The 14,951-nt window shown below is 35.5% G+C and overlaps 1 pseudogene; it reads right to left on the bottom strand.

Annotated features, from left to right (window-relative positions):
• Positions 1-360: 360 nt before the first annotated feature.
• Positions 361-14,360, bottom strand: LOC127545389 (cyclin-dependent kinase 11B-like; annotated as a pseudogene).
• Between the last annotated feature and the right edge of the window lie 591 nt (positions 14,361-14,951).

Genomic DNA, 14,951 nt, shown 5'->3' with positions numbered 1-14,951 from the left:
AAGGTCTACTACTGAGGTTTAACAATTTGTACATTTTAAAATCTAATGACAGCATAAATATACAAAAATCTTCACTGTGGTTAAGTTTGCAGGAATGTCCAACTTTGTAACTGGAATCAAACCAGAGCTAATTGACCTGCTTTCAGGAAGTGGTTCTAGTTATTCACTTAAAACTAAGGCTTGAAAACATAAAACATGAAGATTCCATTGATTCCTAGAATGAAGAAATAGATAAAAAATACAATAGAGAAGGTGCTCTTTGAGGAGGGGAAAGGTAGGGAAATAGATTTGTTGAGAGGATGGGAGTCCCAATAAGTATTATATTCATTTTCATGTTCTCCAGCCCTTCCTAGCGATGGCTCAGCTCAGACAGGGTTTGCTGTGCTCTGTGCCTTGGCATAAAGTATGAAACATGAGGCCAGAGCCAGATGCTCCCTGATTGGTGGTGATGGTAAGATGGAAGCAGGTGTCTTTGAGATCACTGTCATCTAGGTGACTATAACCAAGTCTTTCTTCTGCAGAACAGAGTTGGAGGGGAGACTGGTACTGGTGCCAGTGTTAACTCTCTGCTGCTCACTCTTAGCTGGTTCCATGGGAAATGGGGAAGGAACAAAGGAAAGAAGGGTTTCTCAGAAATACTCATGTATCAGGCCATCTTCTGCATTGTTCCTCCAGCAAAAAAGTAGGTCAGTAACTTGTTTTTCAGTTTAAATCCATCTTCAGAGTGGAGGACCCCAAATCTTTTCTGCAAGTTATCATAGAGATGGGCTGTAAAACTTACTTTCATCATTGCTGATGGCTTTCCCTGCTGGGTTTCCTTTACATTGCTAGACACATTTTCTCTCTACTTCCTACTCCCCAATCAGTGGTGGAAGTGGGGAATATTCTTTGTTTCACATTATCAAAGCCAAACTCTGCATTACTGCATTACTTCTCCTTTAGGATTATATATCCAAATTTATCACCAAGTCAATTCCTAATGGTCATTATCTCCTGGTCCCTCCTTTAAGAGTTCAATGTCTGGTTTATAGTCTTTCTACCCTAATTCCTTTATGCTAGCAGAGTTCAACAAAGGAACCCATGTTCTAATTTTCTAATTCTTCAGACTATTTAATTTCCAAAATTAGTTCTTCCACTCCTTTTTATCTACACATGAATATGAATCTACTCTTAATCTTGCTAGCAGTCACAAATATTCCACTTTGATATTCATAAATTCTGAAATTTATTAAATCTCTTGTCAATTAATAAACATTAAATGCCTATTATGTTCTAAGTCTCAGAGACTCCCAAAGAGGCAAAATACAATTTCTGCTCTTAAGGAATTCACATTATATTGGTGGAAACAATCAATAAACAAATATATTCAAATAAAGTATAAAAAGTATGAGTAGAAAATTATTAAAAGGTACAGTATTAAAATTAAGAAAGGTTTGGAAGAGTCTTCCTGTAGAAGATAGGATTTTAGTTTAGTTCCTCAGAGAAAACCAGGAAAGCCGGGATTTGCAGATTGGATGGAAGAACATTGGAGACAGCCAAAAAACTATCAGAGCTGAGAAACAGTGTCTTGTAGGGAGGCCAGAGTCAGTACATCAAACAGTACATGGTAACAACTATAATTATATAACTGTTCTCCCAGCTCTACTGTAAAATTTACCATTTTACATGTCTATCAGAAAAATTTGTAAATTTATTCCCTAAAGTTTTAAGTGGAAAAACAAAAACTATTCAACATGTAGCTTAAAATGCTGTGAACTGAAATTAAAGATTTACAAAAACTATATGTTCTTATTACACTTGAGTTTCTAAACAAAAATAAATATTTAAATTTCTCAAGCAAACTGCTCTATGAAGAAGGATTAATGTTTTTGTCTTCCAAAAAATTTACAAGCACCTTTTAGGAATAAAGCATTTTACTATTAGGCACTAGAAAAGATAGAAAATGGAAATTAGACAAAGTTCTTGACCTCATAATGTTGAGTGTATCGATGGAATAGAACACACATATAATATGGAGGGTAAAAAAGATCACAACTAAACAAGAGGTAGAGAAGTTCACAGAAAATAAACCAGTCTTAATGATATAAAAATTTTTACATTTTTATGCAAAAGCAATGTAGCAAAAATTAGAAGGGAAGCAGGAAACTGCATGGAAATCTTTGTTAAAAAATTGTGAATAAAGAGCTCATTCCAATCAAGCCATTCTCCAATTGATAAATGGTCAAAGGATATGAACAGACAATTCTCAGACAAAGAAATTGAAACTATTTCTAGCCATATGAAAAGATGCTCCAAGCCATTATTAATCAGAGAAATGCAAATTAAGACAACTCTGAGATACCACTGCACACCTGTCAAATTGGCTAGAATGACAGGGAAAGATAATGCGGAATACTGGAGGGGATGTGGGAAAACAGTGACACTGGTACATTGTTGGTGGAATTGTGAACACATCCAGCCATTCTCAAGAGCGATTTGGAACTATGCTCAAAAAGCTATCAAACTGTGCATACCTTTGACCCAGCAGTGTTACTACTGGGCTTATATCCCAAAGAGATCTTAGAGAAGGGAAAGGGACCAGCATGTGCCAAAATGTTTGTGGCAGCCCTCTTTGTAGTGGCCAGAAATTGGAAACTGAGTGGATGCCCATCAATTGGAGAATGGCTGAATAAATTGTGGTATATGAATATTATGGAATATTATTGTTCTGTAAGAAATGACCAGCAGGATGATTTCAGAAAGGCCTAGAGAGACTTACATGAACTGATGCTGAGTGAAATGAGCAGGACCAGAAGATCATTATATACTTCAACAACAATACTATATGATGATCAATTCTGATGGACGTGGCCATCTTCAACAATGAGACAAACCAAATCAGTTCCAATGGAGCAGTAATGAACTGAACCAGCAATACCCAGAACTCTGGGAAATGACTATGAACTACTACATAGAATTCCCAATCCCTCTATTTTTGTCCACCTGCATTTTTTATTTCCTTCACAGGCTAACTGTACACTATTTCCAAGTCCGACTTTTTATACAACAAAATAACTGTTTGGACATGTATATATATATATTGTATTTAACTTATACTTTAACATATTTAACATGTATTGGTCAACCTGCCATCTTGGGGAAGGGTGGAGGGAAGGCGGGAAAAAGTTGGAATAAAAGGATTTGCAACTGTCAATGCTGAAAAATTACCTATGCATATATTTGTAAATAAAAAGCTATAATAATAATAAAAAAGAGTTCATTCCACAGTAAATAGACAACTGACTCAAATTTATAAGAATAAGACCTATTTTTCCAATTGATAAGAGGTCAGATGATATAAATAGGCAGTTTTCAGAGGCAAAAATCCAAACATCCTATAGCTAACATGAAAAAAATCTGATAATTACAGAAATTTAAATTAAAACAATTTAGAGATATCACCACAAACCTTTCAAACTGGCTAAGCTGACAAAAAAGGACAAATACTGGAAATACTGTGAGAAAACTGATACATTAATACACTGTTGGCAGAATTGTGAATTGATTTAATCATTTTGAAAAGCAATTTGGAACTATGCCAAAAAACATTGAAATTGTGAATAGTTTTGAACCCAGTGATATTGCTACTAGTTCTGTATTTCAAAGATATCAAAGAAAAAGGAAAAGGACAAAAATATACAAAAATATAGCTCTTTTTTGAGGTGATAAAGAATTGGATACTGATGGGCTACCTATCAAATGGGGGAGTGGCTGAACAAGTTAAGCCTGTAAATGTGATAGAATAACATTGTGCTTTAAGAAAAGATGAAGAGATTGATGAAAAAACTTCTGAAAGACTTCTATGAATTGATGCAAAGTGAAATAAGCAGAATCAGGAGAATGATTTATATAGTAACCACAATATTATAAAGATAATGAAGAAGACTTAAGAATTATGACCAACACAATGACCAAGCCCAATTCCAAAACTTATAATAAAACATGCTATCCATTTGCAGATAGAGAAATGCCATCATTGAAACTTAATTTCTTTTTTTCTTTCCCCCTTCCTTCCTTGCATCCTGCAGTCCTTCCTTCTTTCCTCCCTCCCCTTCTTCTTTCCTTCCTAACTTTCTTTTTGTTTTGCATAAATATCCATATTTGTAACATATATGCCCCACAAAGGATAGAGAATTCAGAATTGGAAAAAAAATGAAATTGAATTTGAAAAATAGAAAGTGATGCAGGATAAGTACCTGCTAATCTAGAAAGTTAAGAAAAACTGATAGTCATTTTGTTTAGCATCTTTTTTTGAGCCCTGTCCCCAAGATTTAACGGAAGAATATCCTTAGTTCTTACTGAGAAGCAATGCAACCATAGAAGGGGTTTTTTCAATTTCTCATTTTATGTTTAAGTTCTTTCATAATCAGTTGCCATTTAGAAAGTTGACACGTTTGCTTAGAAGTACTCTTTTAAAAAATTCCTTCTTCAGTTCCCACTTGAAGAATTAAATCATTGACTTAATTCAAGAAAATATTCACTTGTTCTTTTCAGAGTCACCTGAGGATCCATGATATTCCAATTATCTAATCAAGATTCGGTCTCCTATTAAAGAAACAGGAAAAAGCAAGTTCTCCTAGAAAGAGTAGCTTTCTGTGGGCTGATTGTTTCACAAGATAACTGATTGCTCTCTCAGATCCTTGACTTTTTGTCACCTCCAGAAAATAAGGCAGGTAAGTGAAACTTGAGATTCTTTCATAAATGAATACCTTGTTTCTCTATGTTTTTCTGCCCTCTCTGTTAATGCTTTTAGATTGAACTGACTTGCAACTTTCTTTGCATACCCTGAATGATGATGCTTGTTGTTCCTCAGAAACTACACTTCTACTGACCAGCAGTTTCCTGCTGATATTTAAAAAGAAAACAAATTCCCATCTGTTTTTTTTTTCTCTTTCTACCAGCCATCACTTTTTTCTCCATCTTCCTTAAGGTCTATTTGTCCCAAAATGGATTATGGTACTAATGTCTTGTTTTTTCCCTGAATGAGGGTGTCAATATTCTTGTAGATGATTCAAACAAAAATGAACTGGGAACTTTAAATGAATTGGGAAAAGCTGCTTTAGTTATTATCAAGATCTTATGATGCCAAAAATATATTGTAGCATCTAGCAAAATTGAGATCTATGAATATGTCTGAAAGGAGCATTCTATTTCTTTCTCTAAGGTGGGTATCAGATGAGAAGCCATAGTCTTTTTACTTCCCTATAATAGTGTATTCATTTGACGTTTAAGATGATAATTTCATTTTAATCATCACAAGCTATAAGTGACACAAAGGCAAAGTGAATTTTCTTTTTGCAGCTGACTTGGGCTTCAGTTTATCACTGAATCAATTCCATATCCATTGAGCATTTACTATACTCAAGGGAGCTATGGGAGTTCCTAGGAAGGGAGTGATAAATAAAACAACTCTGGTCTTTGGTAACCTGCACAGTAAAGGAGGAAAGACATAGACATTCCTCAGGCAGAAGAGTAGAGAAGAAAATGCAAAGAAGGTTGGGGAAAATACTATGACATACTTGAGGTTAAAGTTCTATAACTCGGGGAAAGTTGCTTCAAGAAAGTAACTACTAAGTTCCCTTTTGAAGAAAAGAAGAGCTTTTACTAGAATAGGGGAGAAGGAAGAATCCATTGCAAACTTGGTAATGAGCCAAAATAAAGAGACATATCAAGGTTAGATATATTGGCTAGAATGCAGAATATTTTAAAAAGATGAGAAAAGCAGATTGTAGAGGAATGTGAGGAGATAGATTATAGAAGACCTTAAATGGCAAGTTCACAAACTAACCAGCAGAAGAAAGTAGAAGAGGGAGCTGAGGCTTTTGAGTGGAAGAATGGCATGATTCCAGCAGAGCAATGGGCATATAACTTGGGCAATAGTTTGAAGAAAGGATGGCAATTCAGAGATAGTAACAGGGGGATGTCCAGTTAGGCAGCATTGCAATTCTCTTTAGGACGGGTCTCCAGTGTAGTCTGTCAGACTGAAATGTAATGAAATCAACAGGTGCCCTTCATCCCAGGGATCTTTATATATAGCTTAAGACTCTATTTCTGGTTGAGTTCAAATCTGCTGGTCTAGGATTTTTAGTGAATTATTTTCCTCAGTTACCTTTTTTTTTTTTTTTTAACTTGACCAATTGAATTTTTAAATGAATTGTTTTGTTCTATGGATTTTTTTCCATTTCACAAATTCTGTTTTTCAGGGTGTTGTTTTCTTTTTCCATTTTGTCAAATCTATTTTGTAAGGAGTTTTCTTCAGATAATTTTGGTTTCCTTTTCCAAACCCTCTTACAAAGATCTCATTTCCTTTCCCCATTTTTCTTCCAGCCCTCTTTTAAGATTCTTTTTAATTTCTTCCAAGAGAGCCTTGTGAGATGGGGATCAGTTTATATCAGCCTTTGGGGCTTCATCTGGAGACTCTCTGCTTTTAGTGACCTCAGGGTTTGAAATCTGTTCTTCTCTCTCACCATAAGAACTATCTATAGTTGGAATTCTTTTTGGTTTTTTGCTCATTTTTTTTTTAAATTAAGGTCTGCTTTTAGGGCAAGGGGGAGATTGTTCAAGCTTCCTCTAAAGGCGACAGTAGCTGTACTGGGTCAGTGTTGCCTGACTACACTGAGTGGGTACAGTCAGGTCCCATGAAATTCTGGCATTCAGAACCTGATTGACTGGTGGGGAATAGGGCTACTAACAAGAGCCAAGTTAAAGGGTAGGTGTGAATATGAAAATAGTTTTTCCCCTTTCTCACCAGTTGCTCTGTCTTTATTTTGATATTAATTTTCATTTTTTACAACTAAATTAATTTGCTACATGTTCTTTAAATATCTTTCCAGTATGAATGAAGATTTATGAACTTGAGAATTCTTTAGGTGCAGAGAGCCTTGCCTATGGTCCTGGAATTGTATCACCAGTGATTTTAATAGAGCCTGACCCTATGGACACTATCAACTGGGAAGAGAATATAAGTTTTCGGGGCCCTTCCCTACATTTTTTCTTTATGGTGAACTGCCTAATTCCCAAGGTGTCATAATGAAGCTGACTTCTGACAAATTTCAGAAATGAGCTGTAATAAAAGAAACTATTGACTAGGTTATACACTGTTCACAAATTTACCTACATACCATATGCACCAATTTGTCAAAAAAGAGACATTTTTTTGATCCTAAAGGGATTGAAAACCCTGGACTTAAAACCTAGATAGGATTGATAAGGATATATTAAAATGTAAATTTAAAAAAAAGATGCAGCCATTCTAAGGGATGATTTTAGAAGGTGAGACACAGGCCCTTGAGAGAATAAGAAAGAGAAGTTTAATCAATTAAGAAGGGACCCTCATTTGAAGTAGAACCTAGCTCCTTTCTCAGATTGGCTGAATTGTATCTTTTAGACATTTTTGGGAGAGCATAATCAATCATTTTTCTTTCCAAAGATGTTGCTTTCCTTTGTTAGCTAGAGAGGGTCATATTTAAAAGAATAAGTAGGTTTTAAAATATACTTAACAGCTATCTATGATTATTTTATGTTACATTAGTTAAGATAGATCAAATCTTCCCCTTTCTTCCAACTGTAGTATTATACAATAATTAAATGGTCACCATGTTTATAAAAACCTCTTTCTGAGAATGATTTCATTGAGAATAGTTCCAGGAAAAAAAGTTTTTAAAAAGTTAAAGTGAAAAGCAAAATTAATGAGTTAGATATTCATCGGTGTTCAACTTCCTATTATTGCTAACATCCTTCTATAAATTCTGAAAACAATCTCTAAGTGCTATGAATCAGAAAAAAATCCCAGATGGAATATTACAACCTGACTAATAACACTCAAATTTGATGATAGACAAATCAAATGTGCTCTAGCAAGAAGTATAAGAAGAATTTATTTAGGAAAAAAAAATCTCTATTCCTGGACAAATAAGTCATGACTTCTTTAACTTTCTTTCCCCAGGTATAAAGTTCATACTGTTCTTAGGAAAACGAGGTCCAAAGAAGACATGGACATCACTGGTTCTCCACTTCTCACTTCTCAACAGAGCTCACAAGAAGAAACTTACTGGAACAAATACCAAAAATCATTAATCATGCTCACATTGGGAGGAATGATATTTTCAGCTGGATTCTTTATTTCAATATTTGCTTCTACTGGCCACATTAGTGGATTCTTCTTATTGGGATCGACTTTTCTTTGCGTTGGTCTCTCTGCCCTAACTCTTGGAGTTATACTAATGATTCTTGTGGAAGAAATGGAGCGGTTGAGACCTTCAAGAGTTGGTCAAAATATAACCCAAGGCATGTTGCAGGATAGAGACCAAATTTCTACCAGACCACAGAGTACAACCACAGCCTCTACATAGGTTTAAACTTTTTTGTATTCGAATTCATGATAGCCACAATGTAGATTTTATATGTTGAGACTAAATTTGTATGAAAATCCAAATTTGTATAGAATCTGAATCAAACTAAAGCTCTCTGGTGCGCTTATAGGAAGCGAGTTTATTTGTTCCCTTTGAAAGCCAAGGTTTGAGAGAACATAAAACATGAAGACTCTGACTTATACCTAAGTTGGGGCAACAGATGGGGACCACACTATAGAAAATACTGCCTTGAGGAAGGAGAGGTGGGGAAATAAAGAGTTTAAGAAGAAATGGGAAACCCAATAAATACGATATATGCTTTTATGTCCTCTAGCCCCTCCACACCCGAAGCATCTACATGTTGACAGCCATAGATAAGCTGCAGCTCAGTCTGGGTTTAATCTGCTCTGTGACTTCCTGTGGAGTTTAAAATTTGAGGTTAATGTTTCAGCCAGCCCCAGATCTCCTTCATTAGTGTTGTTTAGATGGAAGAGGGCTTCATTGAGATCATCTTCCATCTACATACCATATGCACCAATTTGTCACAAAAGTCAAGAGACATTTTTTTGATCCTAAAGGGATTGAAAACCCTGGACTTAAAACCTAGATAGGACTGATAAGGATATATTAAAATGTAAATTAAAAAAAAGATGCAGCCATTCTAAGGGATGATTTTAGAAGGTGAGACATAGGCCCTTGAGAGAATAAGAAAGAGAAGTTTAATCAATTAAGAAGGGACCCTCATTTGAAGTAGAACCTAGCTCCTTTCTCAGATTGGCTGGATTGTATCTTTTAGACATTTTGGGGAAATGAAGAAGTTCTCAGAAATACTCATATTTCATACCACCTTCTGCATTGCTCTTCCAATCACCTGGTTCACCAGGTTGAAGCCCTGCTCAAAAAGGAGACCCCCTAATCTTTTCTGCAAGTTATCATGGAGATTGATTATAGAACTCATTCTCAACATTGTGACCAGGCCAAATCTTCTCACTTGGAGTTTCCAGGTCCTTAAAATTTTGTTGATCTGGTCGTTCTCTGATTTCCTTGGAAACAGCAGCTTGTAAGTTAAGAACTCTGCAAAGATATAGGTCACCAGCCACATCTACTGAAGAAGAATGTTTTTTAGATCTGAATAACAGCTCTGGGGTATGGTACTTCAGGGTCACTAGCACCAGCTTGTAAGTTCTTAACGCAGAACTATATTCTCTGGCCAACCCTAAATCACCAACTTTTAAATTGCCCACTGAGGAGCAGGCTGAAGGTCTTCAGCTCCTGGTGAAAGATCTAATTGTCATGAAGATGCTTCACCCTCATAGAAGCTGGACCATCAGTGCCTTCACTTCCTGTGGAAGGGCTGCTTCATTGTCTCTAGGAAGCTTCCGAGATCAATCTCCACCCAATTCATCAAGAATAGATCTTAATCACGATTTCCTGGGCAGTGACAATGTTTGAATGCTGAGCTTTCAAGATGGTACTGATTTCCTGAGGAAAGATAGTCAGGAAAGTCCTCTTTCTCCTTTTCCATTTCCAACCATTTCCGAAACACAATTTCATCAGTTTTTTTTTTTTTTTAAACCATTCTTTGGTTTGTTTTACGAGGGCACATGTGCCTTCTTCATTCCTGTTGAGATTCTGGGATGTTCTATATACTCTGACAATTCTGGAGGAAGAGGCAGGTTCTGGGTGAGCTCCTGCCTCAGCTCAATGAGAGATAAGGCTGGAGAGTTGGGATGTAATCTCCTCTCCCTCTCCCCTTCTCTCATGGTTTCCCTTTTCTTATTTTGAGTCTTCACTCATTTCTTCTTCAGCAGACTACTCAGATATTTCCTCAGAATTACTTCCTATCTCTTTTTTTCTTCCAATTCTTCCTCAGAGTCAAATCCTCATTCTGCTAACTGACTTTGTGGCATACTTTTCTCTTTTCTTTCCTCATCTTTCCTGTGATGAGCTTTTTTTCCCTTGTGGTATTTACTGGGGTTGTGAGATGGCCAAGGAGTCACCTTCACCTCTATTTTTCATAGAATCTACCTTTCTATAAAGTGAATTCCTGATTATCTCTAAGTGATGATCTCTCAACTTCCTCTCTAAAAGGAAATCCCATCTAGATTCCTTTTTATCAGAATTTTTAATTTTTATTTCTGACTTCTTTATCCTCTTTTCTTGAAGGATTTCAGTTAACATTTTCATTTTCCATGAAACCTTTTCATCTTTCTTCTGTGTTAAGATACACACTGTACCTACCACCAATAACACAACTGCTACCTACCCAGAGTCTGAGGAGAAGCATCATTAAGTACAGAAGTATAACACTTCCACTTTGACAGAACCTGATGATGTCATATTTAAGATTTTCATCTAATTTTTTAAAACACTTCTCACATGAAATTTTGAACATTAAAATTGTCTATTTTTAATAAATATTTCAGTCTCTAGCACTTGCAATATTTTTCTTCTTCCTAAACAAGATTCCCCTAAATTCTACATTTTGAGGAGGACAATTTTTAGGGCTTGAATGTCTAAGTTCTAAGATGTCCACTTGTCTTCCCTTGTAGACAGACTCCAAGTCATTTGTGCAACTGTGACAACAGGCAGAATAGAGATGATCAGATTATATGGGTGAGGGTTTTTTTGTACCCAGGGCTCAGAACTTCACAAGTCAGGTAGTTGTTCAACATCCCAAAGGAACAGTTTCAAATTGTTATATATTCCTTCCTTATAAGAAGTTGAGATCTATGTCTTTGAAACTTCCACTTTCTAAGCTTGAGCTGCCCAAATCTTATTGTTTAGTATAGCAAACTTAAGGGAAAGGTCCAACTTTGAGGCAAAAAGAGGTTCCAGTAAAACGAGAGACAATTGGTTGATCCAAAGGATAATGCTGGCTCTAGAGTCAGGAAGATCTGAGTTCAAATGACTATACATTTCCATGTATCCATTTCCATGGAATTCACTAAAAATATCAAAGGTACTTTTCAGCAATATGATGAAGATGAAATGAGAATGTAAAGTATTGTATAATTGCCACCTGATACACTGGTTCAATTTGAATTTAGTAAACATTTCTTAAATACCTAATATATGTCAAACACTGAACTAAGTACTGGGGATAAAAATACAAGCATTAAAGAAGGCATTCCCTAACCTCAATAAGATTATTACCTCTTGGGGAAAGACAACACATATTGGAGCTAAAAAGTGTGAAAGGGAGCTTGAGGAGAAAATCCCACTTGCACAGGGGCATAATTTTGAAGTCTTACAGCAAGAAGTCCATAGTCTAGAAGAATGAAAAAAAAAAAACCCCAAAAGATTGGAGTCAATTTCAAGTTTGAATTCAACAGTTAGGACACTTTTTTCTGGACAAAGAACTCAAGTTTGTGGTGATTCCAATAGGAAGTAAGGACACTATTATCTCAAAGACTTTTTCTGGTAGTACCCCAAGTGGTTAAAGTACCTGATAGGGACTATAATGATACCACCACTGTCCACTTAGGGGGTACATTTTCTAGTTTCTGCCTAATATCAATATCAGTGCCAGATCCACCTTGCCTCTTGATCTAGTTCCCAAACTCCATATGTTGCTCCTTTCTGTCTTTTACAGTGCCAAAGAGGTACAGATGAGGAGGGAGAGCATTCCAGGCAAAGACAGAAAAAATTAGGAAATGGAGTATTCTGTTGGCAGAATGTCAAGGAACCCAGTTTCACTAAATCAAAGTGTACATGTTAAAAACTTAAATTAATTCTCTCAATTCTCCCTTCAAACTTATCGTTTTGCAAATTTATCATAAAAGGTTGTGAATTAGATTCTCAATGTCTGAAATGTAAAAAAAAAATTTCAACAGATAGTTTAAAATGCCATGAACTAAGGTTGAAGACGTACAGAAACTAAATGTTGTTATATAGTTAAGTTTCTAAAACAAACAACTCTATGTAGTTTCTTCTTCCACCAAATTTATAAGCACCTTCCAGCTGCAAAGCTTGGTACTACTCACTGGAAAAAATACAAAATAGAAATAAAATGTCCTTTCCCTAAAAGAACAAAGAAAGTATTGATGTTATTAAGAATAGGATACTGACATAAATAACCATAATATATATAGTGGAAAAGATCATGAATAAACAAGAGATAGAGAGGTTCAGAGGAAATAAAATAATTTTCATGATAGAATGTTAAGATTTTTGCACCAAAAAACCCAAAGCAGCTAACATTATAAAAAGGAGAAAATTCAGGAAAATATTTGCAAGAGGTTTTTTTTTTTTTTTTTTTTTGATAAATCTCATTTCTAAGATATACAGCCAAATGATAAGGGATCAAAAGATATAAATACGCAGTGTTCAGAGGAAGAAATCCAAGCTATCAAAAGCAAAATACTCAAATCTAGTAGTTACATAAACTAAAATGTTGAAGGAGGCTGTAAAAACAGTAACAACTAAGTACATTAATGCATTGTTGGTGGAGTTGTGAATTGATTTAACTATTCTGAAAAGCAATTTGGAAATATCCCCCAAAAACATTTAACCTCTGATACTAGTACAAAATGTATATCCCAAAGAGATTTTTAAAAAAGAGGAAAAAGATCCAAATATACCAAAAATATAGCCACTCTTTTTGTGGTGGCAAAGAATTGGAAACTTTTGGGCCTATCAACTGGGGAAATAAATGGCTGAAGGAGTTAAAGTATGTAAATATGATAGAACAGCATTTTGATTTAAGAAATGATGAAGAGAATGGTTTTAGAAAAATCTAGGAAGAATCCAATGAATTTGTCCAAAGTTACGTGAGCAGAACCAGGAGAACAATTTATATAATAAGCACAATATTGTCAAGAAAATGAACTTTGGAAGACTTAAGGACTCTAACCAATACAATGACCAATCATAATTTCAAAAGGCTAATGATGAAATATGCTATCCACTTGCATAGAGAAAAGTGATGAATTTAAAGTTGACACAAACTTTTTTTTTTTCCTGAGGGAATTGGGATTAAGTGACTTGCTCAGGGTCACATAGCCAGCAGTGTTAATTGTCTAAAATCACAATTGAACTCAGGTCCACAGCTAGGAAGTATCTAGTGTTTAAATGTCTAAGACATAGGTTCTCCTAACTTCAGGGCTGGTGCTCTATCCACTGCACCACTTAACTGCCCCAAAACTTTCTTTGTTCTCTTCCTTTCTAACATCCTTCCTTGTCTTCCTCCCTTCTTCTACTCTCCCATCCATTCTTGTGCGTTCCTTCTTTTCTTTTTTCCTTTCCTTCTTCCTCCTCTTCCATCTATTCTTCCTTTCTTCCTTTCACTTTTTCCTTCCTTCCTTCCTTCCTCCCTCCCTCACTTCCTTTTTTCCTCCCTTTGTTCTTTACTTTTTTCTTCTTTCTTTCTTGACATAAGTAATTCAGGAATTTGTTTTTGTATAAATATGCAACAGGGTTAGGTTTCCATGTCCCCACCTCTTGCAGCTCCTTTTCTCAATGGATACCAGAGAGAATTCAAATAGGTACCATACAGGTACTAATCTAGGGAGTTAGGAAAGACCATGAGAGTAGTTTTGTTTAGGAGCTTCTTTCTTTCAGCCCTGCCACTAACATTTAATAGAAGAATATCTTTAGTTCTTAACTGAAAGCCAATGCAACTATTGAAGTTGCCAGTTTGCCAGTTTATGAGTAAGTTGTTTCATAATCAGTTGCCAGCTAGAAAGTTAAAATGAGTTTGCTCTTGAGAAGTTCTTTCATCAGTTGCCAGTTGAAGAATGAAATTATTGGCTTAACTTAAAAATAAAAATCAATTTGTTCTTTCCAGAGCTTCACCTGAGGATCCATGATATTCTAATTATCTAATCAGGATTCTGTTTCCTATAAAAGGAGTAGGAAAATGCAGGATCCACTAAAGAGGGTATCTTTCCTTGGGCTGGATGTTTCACAAGACACCTCGTTACTCTCTCAGATCTCTGACTTTTTGTCACCCAGTCACCTCCAAAAACAAATCAGGTAAGAAAAATTTGAAATTGTTCCATAAATAAACATCTTGTTTCTTCTATGTTTTTCTGCCCTCTCTGCTCCACCTCAGAAATATTCTTAAAATGTTTCTGCTTTTAGGTTGGTCTGACTTACATATCCTCAATGATGATGTTTGTTTTTCCTCAGAAACTACACTTCTACTGGCCAGCAGTTTCCTGCTGATATTTAAAAAGAAAACAAGTTCCTACCTGTTTCATTTTCTTCTCTTACTAGACACCCACTTACTTACCCATCCTCCCCAAGACCTATTTAGCACAAAATTATAATACCAATGTCCTGTTTTCTACCTGAATGAGGATGTCTCTATTTTTTGTAAATGATTTAGACAAAAATGAACTGTTCCCAGACTGATTTTAAATGAGCTGGAATTGATTCAGCACTGCTCAGAGAAGTCAAACTGAAGTCTAAGTTATCTACAAGCAAATAGTACTGACATGCAAAATAAATTTTTTGCTTGTAGATAACTTAGACTTCAGTTTGACTTCTCTGAGCAGTGCTGAATCAATTCCACAAATTCCACCTACTGTTTTGTAAGTCCCTGGGAAGGGAGTGATA

The sequence above is a fragment of the Antechinus flavipes genome, chromosome 1, assembly GCF_016432865.1.
Source record: "Antechinus flavipes isolate AdamAnt ecotype Samford, QLD, Australia chromosome 1, AdamAnt_v2, whole genome shotgun sequence".
Lineage (NCBI taxonomy): Eukaryota > Metazoa > Chordata > Mammalia > Dasyuromorphia > Dasyuridae > Antechinus > Antechinus flavipes.
The sequence above is the reverse complement of the archived record's forward strand: the minus strand, read 5'-3'. Positions and strand labels throughout refer to the sequence as shown.